Raw genomic sequence first — 12,518 nt, forward strand, 5'->3', positions numbered from 1 at the left:
ACAACGGATGGAAACTAATCAAGGAGAGAAGCAACCTAGAACTAAGGAGAAACTATCTGACAGTTAGAACAATTAATCAGTGGAACAACCTGCCTCCAGAAGATGCGAATGCCCCAACACTGAAAGTTTTAAAGAAATGATTGGACTTATTCTGTTCTATTCTATTCTGTTGTTCTGTTCTGTTCTGCTCTGCTCTATTCTATTCTATTCTATTCTATTCTATTCTATTCTATTCTATTCTATTCTATTCTATTCTCAAGGATCACCTGTATAAGCAGGTATTCAAATGTGCAGAAATGTGCTGTGTTTAACTTTGCACCATATGGAAATTGTGTCAGGTTTTTGGGGATACCCTGAAACATACAATTTGAACTGGACTGCCTAAACCCTAAATATTTGCAACATCTCCCTGGTCACTGGAACAAGAGACAACCAAGCCCTGATATAAGAGTCTGGGTACCATCAGCCTTTCTGGGAAGTTGGGTGACATCTTTGGCCTCTTTTAGGGTCTATTTTAGATTGTAGCCTCATATCCTCTTTTGGTTTTGATGAATTTCATGGAGAAAGCCAGTTTTTTTTACTCAGACCTGAAAAGAGAAATCCTGAAAAGCCATCGCAGACCCCCAACGAAGATTTCAGAAGCAAGGTAGCAGTTTACAAAACTGCTGTGGAACAGCTGGGCAATTAATGTGTCTCCTTTTGAAACACATCCAAAGCAGATCAAGACCTCACATTATTATGCTATGGCTTGCGTTCTTCACAAAGAGGCCTCTCAATAAATATTTTCTGGGAGCTTTAGTATTTATATCCTGTTATAATTGTGCTTTAGAGGGGGGCCTTGTGAGAGGCAGAAAAAAGAAGGAGGCATTAAGTACGACTTAAAAAAAAGATTGCCAGATGTTTCCAAAATTACTCTTATGAGCCTGAAATGACAAATTCTAATTAAGGCATACAGTATAAGTAGTCCTTCAGTTATGATCACAACTGAACCCCCAATTTTGGTTGCTAAGCAAGACAGTCGTTAAGTGACTTTGGCCCCATTTTAAGACCTTTCACAATTGTGAAGCGAATCGTTGCAGTTAAGTTAGTAACACGGTTGTTAAGGGAATCCAGCTTCCTCCATTGATTTTGCTTGTCAGAAGGTCACAAAAGGGGATCATATGACTCCAGGGACACTGCAACTGTCATACATACATGCCAGTTGCCAAGTGTCTGAATTTTGATCATGTGACTGCAACTTGTCGTAAGTGTGAAAATCAGTCATGTGGCACTTTTTTCACTACTGTTGTAACTCTGAATGGTCACTAAATGAATGGTTGTAAGTTGAGAGCTACTTGTATATCTTTATTCTTCCCCTTCAGCTAGAGTTTTACCTTTGGCTGCTTTCAAGTAAGTGGAAACGTCATTCTCTTACATTTTGTTGCCTCACAAGAAACATAAAAAAGCAGCACAAACTGGATATCTATGTTTACTGCTCTATTCCATGTTTACAACAAATATAAAGAACCACTTACGTAGTCTTAACAAGCTGTCTCTTTCTATCTATGTTTCGATTTCAGTCTATTCCCAAGAGGAAGTTTCTTTTTTAAATCAAGAATTAGAAAATTCACATACTGGTTTCCAAAGAACTCTACCTCTTGATGCCATATCTAAATGCCAGATATTTAAAAACTAAAACACAGATCGCGGCTGCTGACGAAAGCTAAGTTTTTAAATAAATTTTTAGTCTCGGCGATCTGTGTTTTTGTTTGGTTCAGACAGACGAATGACTCAGTAAGGTTTAACAGCAAAAAGGTTTATTCAATACACATATGTCAACTGACAACTGTCAAATAACTCTGGCTTTTATACTCGAGCTGTTTAAACTGTATCCAATCACAAGCCCGGGTTTTCCCGCCTTTACAACATTAACCAATAATTGCACCAGAATCTCCCGCTTCAAAGGAACCTTCTTTGCAACAAGCTACTGACATATTTGCAACAAAGCTACTGACATAACACCCCTTCCCCCCCAGTTGATGTTATTTGTTGACGTAATCTCTCAAGTATTTGGGTGGCCTATGGACCCTAGATGGGTATCTATTGGTTTGGTTACTTAAGTCATTGTTAACTGACTGTCTGATTGGTTGGCTTATATTTATGGGTCTGGAATTTTGAATTACAGGCTCTGAAGATTCCCTACTAACAGATTGTGATTGCAGTTGTGTTTGTTGTTGTTGCTCAGGTACTGCTGGCCTGTTCATAGGGGACAGCTCCCAGTCAATTTGACAATGTTGTGGGTTAGCTGTAGTCACACTGGTTTGAATTTCCTCTTCACCGCTAACTGGCAAGTTGTTTTGATTAAGCCAAGATGCAGTATCACCCCCGTGTACGTTTTGACCCCCATCAACTGGCATACTTCCGGCAACTCTCTTCCTTAATTGATCAATATGTCTTTTACTTATTCTATTCCCTTCCCCCTCAATGGTGTAAGACAACGGCCCCATTATATCAGTGACTACCCCAGGAACCCATTTGTCCCCCTGTCCATAGCTTCTGGCCCAGACTAAGTCTCCAATTTTGAAGGACCTGTTTGGGATGTCAGGTTCAGCACTTGAGGGTAGTTTGTCAGGATGTAACCTGTCCAGTTTGGTGGTTAGCCGTTTGCCCCACCTCATTTCCGCAGAGCTTTTCCCGGTAGCCGTGCAAGGGGTTGTGTGTTGGGTCAGTAAAAAGTCTGCAAGTCTTTGGTACCAGTCGCCACGGATGATTCGCTTCAAGGCGTCTTTGGTGGTTCTCACGTTGCGTTCAGCCAAGCCATTGGTGGACGGGTGGAAGGGTGCTGATGTTGCATGTTTAATCGAGTTGGCCCTGAGGAAATCCTGAAATTCAACAGAGGTGAATTGGGGCCCATTATCCGATACAATCACATCAGGTAACCCGTGAGTGGCAAAGAGGCCCCTTAGAACCTGTATTGTTCTACTAGATGTCATTGAATTAACAGGCACTACCTCCAGCCACCGAGAGAAGCTGTCCACCACAACTAGGAAGGTTAAGCCTTGAAATGGCCCTGCAAAATCAATGTGAATCCTAGACCAAGGATTCCTGGCCAATTCCCACTTATGTGTGTGTGTGTGTGGCAGCTCTGGTCTAGATCGCTGACACAAATAACATCCTGAAACGCATTCTTCAATATCTTTATCAAGCCCTGGCCACCACAAATGACTTCTAGCTAATGCCTTCATTCGCACAATTCCAGGGTGACCCTCATGTAATTCCATTAAAACTGTAGTTCTGTGAAGTTCAGGAATAACAACACGGTTGCCCCACAATATACATCCCAAATGGGATGATAGTTCATTCTTCCTCCTAAAATATGGGATGTACTTGGCATCAGGGTTAGTACTAGGCCAACCACCAAGAACCCAGGTCATAATCCTTTTGAGAATATGGTCTTTTTTAGTAGCCTCAGCTATTTCTTTAGCAGTTAAGGGGCATTCAGGAATTTCCTGTAATGACATAATTTGTCCTACTGGGGCAGGGTCCTCCTCTGTGTTGGTTAAAGGCAGTCTACTAAGGGCATCTGCATGGCCCATTTCCTTACCAGGTCTATGTTGCAGTGAGAATGAATATGCTGAGAGGAAAATTGACCACCTCAGCATTCTGGGAGACATTATTTGGGGTGTCTGTTTATCAGTGGTAAACAGTCCCAATAATGGTTTGTGATCAGTGAATATGGTAAAGTTCCTACCATAAAGGTAATCATGGAACTTTTTTACTCCTGCCACGATTGCTAATGCTTCTCTATCAATCTGTGCATAATTCCGTTCAGCTTTGGTAAGCGTCCTGGAATAGTATGCAATTGGCTTTTGAATGCCCTGACTATCCATGTGACTGATAACAGCCCCCACACCATAAGGTGAAGCATCACAAGCTAAATAAATTGGTTTATTCTCAATAAAATGAGTAACTGTGGATTGGCTTGAAAGAATATCTTTTAATGTTTGAAAACTGACTCTATGTTTTTCTTGCCACTGCCATGGGGTTTTTCTATCTAATAGTCTATGTAGTGGTTCCGCGATGGCAGCTTTATGTGGCAAGAATGTATGATAAAAATTGACTAATCCTAAAAAGGCTTGTAATTCCGCCTTGTTTTTTGGTTCTGGTGCCAATTTGATTGCCTTAATTTTATCAGGTGTAGGGTGAATTCCATTTTTATCTATCCTAAATCCTAAAAATTCTGTGGATTTAACTCCAATACAGCACTTTTCCTTTTTTAATTTAAGTCCAGCCCCCCTAAATCTTCCCAGTACCTGTTTCAGACGCTCAGCTAATATTTCTTCATTTCTTCCAGCTATTAGAACATCATCAAAGTAAGGGCATACACCAGGTATGCCCTTTAAGGTCCTCTCCATCACCTCCTGGAAGATGCCTGGAGCTGCTGCAATACTAAATTGCAGTCTGTGGACTCGGAACGCCCCCTTGTGGGTAAGAATAGTTTGAGCTTCAGCAGCCTCCCTGGAAACAGTAAGTTGCAAATACGCCTGCGCCAAGTCTAACTTGGCAAATATGGCGCCGTCCTGTATCGTGGCGAGGACCTGCTTCACCGTCGGGACCGGGTAAGCATGCTTTTTCATTCCTAGGTTCAGGGTGGCTTTGTAATCAGCGCAGATCATCACATCCCCATTAGGTTTAAGGGGTGTGACGATCGGCGTCTCCCACAAACCACCCTCGACAGGTTCTAGAACGCCTTGGCCTACAAGCTTATCGAGCTCGGCCTCGATTTTTTGCTTAAGGGCGAAAGGCACCCGTCGGGCCTTAAGCCTGATGGGTTTAACCGATGGGTCTAAATTAAAATTAATTGGGGGTCCTTTATATTTACCCAAAGACCCATCAAATATGTCTGCGAATTCATCACAGACAGATTTGAGGGTCTTATTATTAATAACGGAGTTTATTCCCCCGACCCAAATTCCCAGGGCAGGGAACCAGTTAAGGCCTATTAAACTAGTTCTATGGCCTTCTGTAACTATTAAGTCTAGTATTCCATTAAACCCCTTATATTTAACTCTAAGGGTAACCTTTCCCTTAATTTTTATTGGGGGTTTTTGGAAGTCAGCCAATTGAATTTTGGTTGAACTAAGTGGAATTTTGCGACCACTTTTAAGTTCAATCTTTTTAAGGGTCTCACTTGAAATTATAGACACTGAGGCCCCAGAATCAATTTCCATTTTGCAAGGAATTCCTTGCAACTGGACTACGATTTTTAATTTTGATCCCAAAATGTGATTTATTTTTCTCTTCCCTATGTGATTAACTCGCGCCACCTCCCCGCGGTTGGGGTATTGTGCCCAAGGTCCAGGGGTCTCCTTGCCACTATAGTGAGGGGTTACCTTACCTTCGGGCCAAACGTCGATTTCGTGTAGACGATTGTTGCGTGCACGACCCCTGCAAATGGCTTGAATGTGGCCGGTCTTTCCGCACAATCTGCATCTGGCAGAGCGGAATCTGCATGTTGCTCGGGCATGATTTCCCCCGCAGCTTCCACATCAGTTGTCGCTGTCGCGCTGTCTAGCTGGAACTTCTCTCGGTTGTCGTTGCGGTGTTGTTGGTTGTCGTGGTGTTGTTGTTTGGAATCGGCGACTCGGTTCTGGTCCTTCACTGCAGAATGGTTTTGCTGCCATTTTTCCAAACCGCCTGGTGACTTCGGCTATGTCGGCTTCCCATTGTGGGTCCACCTCCCCGCAGTCCACAGGGCTTTCTTGGTTTATTTCGGCCGAAACAGCCATGCTATTGCGGGGGGGGGTCGCGATACCCAGTGGATTCATAAGTCAAAAGTTCATCAAGGACTTCTTGCAAGTCGCCGGTGGGCTTAGCGATAATTCTATTTTGTAACTGCTCGTCTCGTAACCCGAGCACCACTCTGTCCCGGATTCTTATTTCTAAGTTATCATATTTACAACGTACCGCTGCTTCTCTGACTGCCGCAACGAATTTTGTTATTGACTCGCCCGGTCTCTGATTTCGTTTTTCAAAGATGCGCCGCCAAAAGAGTTCTGATCTTCTTGGTGTAAAATGTACCTTTAGTTTGGCCAGTAAGTCGGCGTACGAAACGCTTGATACTGGCAATGGTTGACAAAGTCCCACGGCAACCCGGTACACAGGTGTGCCACAGATAGTCAGTAAGGCAGCCGCCTTTTTCCGGTCGTCGGTTATGCCGTTCACTAGCAAAAATCCTTCGACCTGTCCCACATATTCTTCCCAGTCCTCTGGGAAGTTTGGATCGAATTCTTTTAAAGAACCAATTTGCGCCATTCGGAGGTTTGAGGATTCCGCCGTAGCCGCTTGCGGTTGACTGTGAATTTTTAAATTTGCCGCTTTACGCACAGCTGCTTGTTGCCGATCCTTCACTAGTCCGCAGTCGATCCCACCTTCGTCGCCAGTTGTTTGGTTCAGACAGACGAATGACTCAGTGAGGTTTAACAGCAAAAAGGTTTATTCAATACACATATGTCAACTGACAACTGTCAAATAACTCTGGCTTTTATACTCGAGCTGTTTAAACTGTATCCAATCACAAGCCCGGGTTTTCCCGCCTTTACAACATTAACCAATAATTGCACCAGAATCTCCCGCTTCAAAGGAACCTTCTTTGCAACAAGCTACTGACATATTTGCAACAAAGCTACTGACATAACAGTTTTAGTTTTTAAATATGCACCTACCCGAGGTTCACATTTTTAAAACTATTTTAGATAAATCCAGATATATGTTTTTCTCTTATTTTTGCACCAGTGTATAATTTCTTCACGGCACTTGATCAGAGATACGTTCTCCCCCCACCTACTTCTTTAGTTCCTTTGAATCCATCTATAAACTGTTCCTTCCGCAAATATGTACATTAAGATCTAGGAATGCGATGGTTGTCTGCAACTTGCATGGGATTCCACATTCCAACTTGCTTCTTTCCATGTTTTATAAACATTTCTTTGCTCATCTTTCATAAAATAGCAGCTGATGGTAAACTGCCTCTCAAATATTAGCCCATCAACAATTGTGCTGGTAACTTTTTGTTGACCTATTTTTATAAGTCAAGAAACCCAAGTGAAAATAAGAATCAACCAAACCTGAGAATGGCAAGATTGATGTCAGCCTTATCAGGTAAACCACACAGGAAACGTAATTAGAGGACCTAATTCAGTGATGGCAAACCTTTTAGAGACCAAGTGCCCAAACTGCAACCCAAAACCCACTTATGTATCATCGGGTGCCGGGTGGGCGTGGGCCACTGGATGGGCATGGCTGCGGTGGTAACGGCAGACTGGGTGGGACTAAAAAGTTCAATCAATCAATTCCAACTTTGAAAGATTTTTTTTTTCTTGCGAGAAGTTGAAATTGATTAAACCTTTTTTTTTTGCACACGGCGGCAGAGGCCTAAAGCGTAAAGGTTTTATAAAAACCAGCTGAAGGCCTAGGATTGGGCCGACGGCGTGCGTGACCACAGAGAGGGCTCTGCGTGCCACTTGTGGCACCCGTGCCATAGGTTCACCACCTCGGACCTAATTCTATATTATTGTAAGGCTACATTAACAGAATCGTTTGTCTGAAGGTACAAACTTCCCACTGCTACTTTTAAACTAAATGATTTAGGGCAGGTGTTTCCTATTTTTTTTCTCTGACTGTTAATTCATTAGCAGCTCCCTTCCTCTCTTATCTGATCATTTCCTAAGCAGCTTCTCTCCCCCTCATCCCTCAAGCCATTCACATTCAATTACAGAAGCCCTTGTGAAGGACTAGGCTGGGCATTTTTGGTTAGCAAGGAGCAAGAAGGTGGTGTTGAAGGAAAAGTCTTCATCATGGCTCAGTCCAAGCTGGGAATAAACAACAAGGTGACTGCTTTAGAAAGAAGGTTGCAGTTTATTGAAGAGGAGAGCCAGACAGAAAGATGGCTATGGAAAAAAAAAGTGAGCACATGTAGTAGGGCAGTGGTGGCGAACCTATGGCACGGGTACCAGAGGCGGCAGTCAGAGCCCTCCCTGTGGGTACCCGTGGTATGCCTCGGAGGTGGCAACTGTCCGTCTTCAACCAGCTGCCCTCCACAGGTGTCCCTCCCCACGAGCGACATTGAGGTGACCACACCCACCTTGGCCACACCCACCCAATCTTCCATGACCACCAGAGCCACGCCCACCAAGTAGGCCATGCCCACCTGGCACCCAGCGATAAATAAGTGGGCTTTGGGTTGCAGTTTGGGCACTCGGTCTCTAAAAGGTTCGCCATCACTGTAAGTAGGGTGTGAGTTTTTATACCCTCTTGGGCTTTTGTTTGGAGTCTGAGTTTGCCTTTCTGGTATTCTGATGGTGGTGGATAAATCCTATTATGTCTTATAGGGTATGTAGATTTTAGGGGTCTTTGTCTTCCTGATCTCTTCAGCTTCTAGCTGGCGGGCTCCCAACCTTCCTGAATGGATTATTACATCTGCATTTCTAAAAGCTGGTTTCTGCTGAGTTGTCTGGCTTGGAGGCGGTGTGTGTGTGTGTGTGTGTGTGTGTGTGTGTGTGTAGAAGTTTCTGCCTTTTTAAAGATCTTCTCCATGATTCCTTTGGGGAAATATATTCTGCCTTTTTAATATTCCCAAAAATATTTCTTTTTCTGGATTATTCCCACAGTGGTGAAGGTCAGTTTCAGGTGACAGAGGCTGAGGAGTACAGATGAGCAAACGGGCATTGAAGGGGTCCCAAAGGTGCTTTTCAAAAGGCAACTGGACTTTCTTTGGGGGTTTTTTTTCCTTAAAGATGTTTCGTTTCTCACCCAAGGAGCTTCTTTAGCCCTTGAAGCTTTTTCAGCTTCTTCGATGAGAAGCGAAATGTCTTTTTTTTTTTAAAAAAAAGCCAAGAACGTCCAGTTGCCTTTTGAAAAGCACCTTTAGGGTGTAGGAAGACACCCCCCACTCCCCAGAATAAAATATTCTTTATTCTTAATATTAAAAAGAGGCTGAAGGAGAAGGCAGAAAGTAGCCTTGGTCGTCCTGCTGTAAGAAAACAGCCTCAAGCAGAAACCAGAAGGTTAAGGAATGGAGATTTTGCAATCCATTCAGAAAGGCTGGGTCACACTATTCATAAACAAAGAGCAGCCAGAAACCCTAAATAGGCAACACAATAGGCAAGACCAAACGGACAAGATTAGCTCAGACAAACAAAACACCTCCTAGGATTTGCATTTTGTATCTAAGGGGCTGCTGCAAAGAAGAAGGGAGGATCAACCTATTTTCTAAAGCACCTGAAGGCAGGACAAGAAGCAATGGATGGAAACTAATCAAGGAAGCACCAGCTACAGCAGTGATGGTGAATCTTTTAGAGACGGAGTGCCCAAACTGCAACCCAAAACCCACTTATGTATCGTCAGGTGCCGGGTGGGCGTGGCCCATTGGGTGGGCGTGGCTGCAGTGGTAAGGGCAGACTGGGTGGGACTAAAAAGTTCAATCTATCAATTCCAACTCTGCGAGATCTTTTTTTTCCCACGAGAAGTTCAAATTGATTGATTGAAACTTTTTTTTTTGCACACGGCGGCAGAGGCCTAAAGCGAAAAAGTTTTATAAAATTCAGCTGAAGGCCTAGGAGTGGGGCGACGGCGCGCATGCCCACAGAGAGGGCTCTGCGTGCCACCTGTGGCACGCGTGCCATAGGTTCGCCACCAGGGATCCAGATCTAAGGACAAATTTCCTGACAATTAGAACAATTAATTAGTGGAACTGCTTGCCTCCAGAAGTTGTAGGTGCTCCAAAACTGGAGGTTTTAAAGAAAAGATTGGACAACCATTTGACTGAAAAGGTATTGGGTTTCCTGCTTCAGCAGAGGGTTGGACTAGAAGACCTCCAAGGTTCCTTCCAACTTTGTTATTCAATCCTTTCAAACAGTGTGGATGCAGGAAAAACCAGCAGTGCCTATTCTGTGCCAAGTCTAAACAAGACATGCCCAAACTTCCTTATGATTGTTATGAGTATAAACAATGCCTTGTCAGCTTCTGCGGCAAGCTACAGCCAGGAAATCTATCTTTATGAGATTTTTTTTTTAGATAGCAAATGCTGAGGCCTTCAGGGCAGTGAAGAGGAGTGGATGGCAGAGAGCTAATGTGCAGCATCCATTTAAACTTGTTGGCTAAAACCTTCTGCCCTCAGGTGTAATGGAGGACACTACTGCCACATTTGCAGTGCAGGCCAAACTGGTTGCTTTCAGTACATACTGCAGCTTCTCACATATCTTGTCTTTTGCCACAGGCAAGAAACGCCTGGGAGCTTTTCTTACTAAGGAAGCATCCCTCATCTCTTGCTCTATTGTTATAGGCTTATGCCTGAAAGCCACCACTAAAATGGATATAGGTAGTCGAGTTACAGCCATAATGGAGTCTGCTCATCACAGTCCTAACTCATGATAATTTTAAAGTGGATCATCATGTGACTGATTTGATTTCAGCACCTTTTTTGCAGGGGGCATTAAATGAACACAGTAGTCTTAAAGTGAATGCCACAGTTGTTAAGAAAATGCTGTTCCTGCTAAACGAAACAATGGTGTTGACAGAAAAAAAAATCTTCATCAGGGTCCAGTCCAAGCTGGGAATAAACAAAATGGAGACTGCTTTAGAAAGAAGGTTGTAGTTTACTGAAGAGGACAGCTGACCACATGTAACTGGGAGTGGTGGGTTTTTATACCTTCTTGGGCTTTTGAGGTGGTTTTCTGTTCCTGTGGCATGAACTTTGACCTGAGCTTCAGTGTGCCTTTCTGGTGTTCTGATGGTGATGGGTTAATCCTATTATGTCCTAAAGCTCATGAGTTTGGGTGGGGTATGTAGATTTTAGGGGTCTTTGTCTTTCTAATGTCATCAGCTTCTAGTTTCCTGGCTCCAACCTTTCTGAATAGGATGATCACATCTGCATTTCTAAAAGGTGGTTTCCTGGGGCTATTAAGAAAAACCGGGCCTGTTTTTTTGCTTTTAAGATCCCTTGGGGAAATATATTGTGCCTTTGAATATTCCCTAAATATTTCTTTCTCTCTCTCTCTCTCTCTCTCTCTCTCTCTCTGTGTGTGTGTGTGTGTGTGTGTGCTGTCCTCCCACAATGGTTTGCTATGGGGAGGCTTTGCTGAAAACCAGGAGTAAATGCTGATTTTTGTAAAATGCGGTCACGATTGCAGGATCTGCAAACAGCTAAGCTCCCAGAATGTAGTCACATGGCGGCGGCGGGGGGGAAGACTGTTGGGACTTAAAATCTGGGTCATAAGTACCCTCCCTCCCCCCCCCATGGGTCCATTGGAACTTTGACTGGTCACCAAGAAAACAGACATAAATCAAGGACTAACTAAAAAAATCTTTTTTTTCCCAATTGATACCGCTTTCCACACATGCTGGAACAAAATTCACAAGTCTTTCTTCGCTAAGTTTCTTGAGCTGAATTTAGGCTTTGCTGCTTTAATTCTTCCATGGGTAGGCAACATCACATGCCCCAAGCAACCAAGTTTGTCCTTGCAGATTGTCAACTCAAGGGATCAATTAGCTTTTGCATAGACCAGACTAGATGGATTGGTTGTTTTATGGTCCATGGTACTCTTAATAATTGTTTCTAACTGAATAATTTGAAGGTTTCTATCAATGAAGGAGACTTATTTATTTATATCCAGCCTTTCATTATTTTTATAGATAATACTCCTTTCTCCCATTTTCCTTTCAACCCTGTGAAATGTGATAGATAATAAATACACCTGTTAGATTAGATTCCTACATCATTGCACTTGCCATCTTTTATCTTTTTTATTATAATTTCTTTGATTGTTGCGAGCCACCCACAGTTGTGGAGAGACTGGCTGCACAGAAGTTTAATAAAATGGTTTCTCACACAGTCAGCCAGATATTCAGACTGGATTTGGAATTCTGGGATAGGGAAATATGGATGTTTGATGGCATTTTACAGCTATTTTTAGCAGACGGAAGTGTTGAAAGAAAAATCTTCATCAGGGTCCAGTCCAAGCTGGGAATAAACAAAATGGAGACTGCTTTAGAAAGAAGGTTGTCATTTATTGGAGAGCCAGACAGAAAGATGGCTCTGGAAAAGCTGATCACATGTAGTACGGAGTGGTGGGTTTTTATACCTTCTTGAGCTTTTGTTTGGAGTTGTTCATGTGGCATGAATTTTGACCTGAGTGTACATTTCTGGTATTTTGATGGTGGTGGGTTAATCTACTATATCCCCAAATTCATATCCTGCTTCCCTGGGGCTGTGGCTGATGACTGTTGGGATTTTTTTTGGTGTGAAGGGATTGTTGATTCTAGGGATGTTTGTCTTTGTAATCCCAGTTTCCTGGCTCCAATCTTTCTGACAAGATTATGACATCTGCATTTCTGCAGACCTGGTTTCTGTTTAGGACAGAGTGACTTGGGGAGGCTGGGTTGGTTTCTGCCTTTAAAATCCCATGGGGAAAATATATTCTGCCTTTTTAATACTTCCCAAAATATTTCTTTCCCTGAATTCTTTCCTCAGAAGTGAAGTG

Source organism: Vipera ursinii (genome assembly GCF_947247035.1).
Source record: "Vipera ursinii genome assembly, chromosome: 4".
Classification (NCBI taxonomy): Eukaryota; Metazoa; Chordata; class Lepidosauria; order Squamata; family Viperidae; genus Vipera; species Vipera ursinii.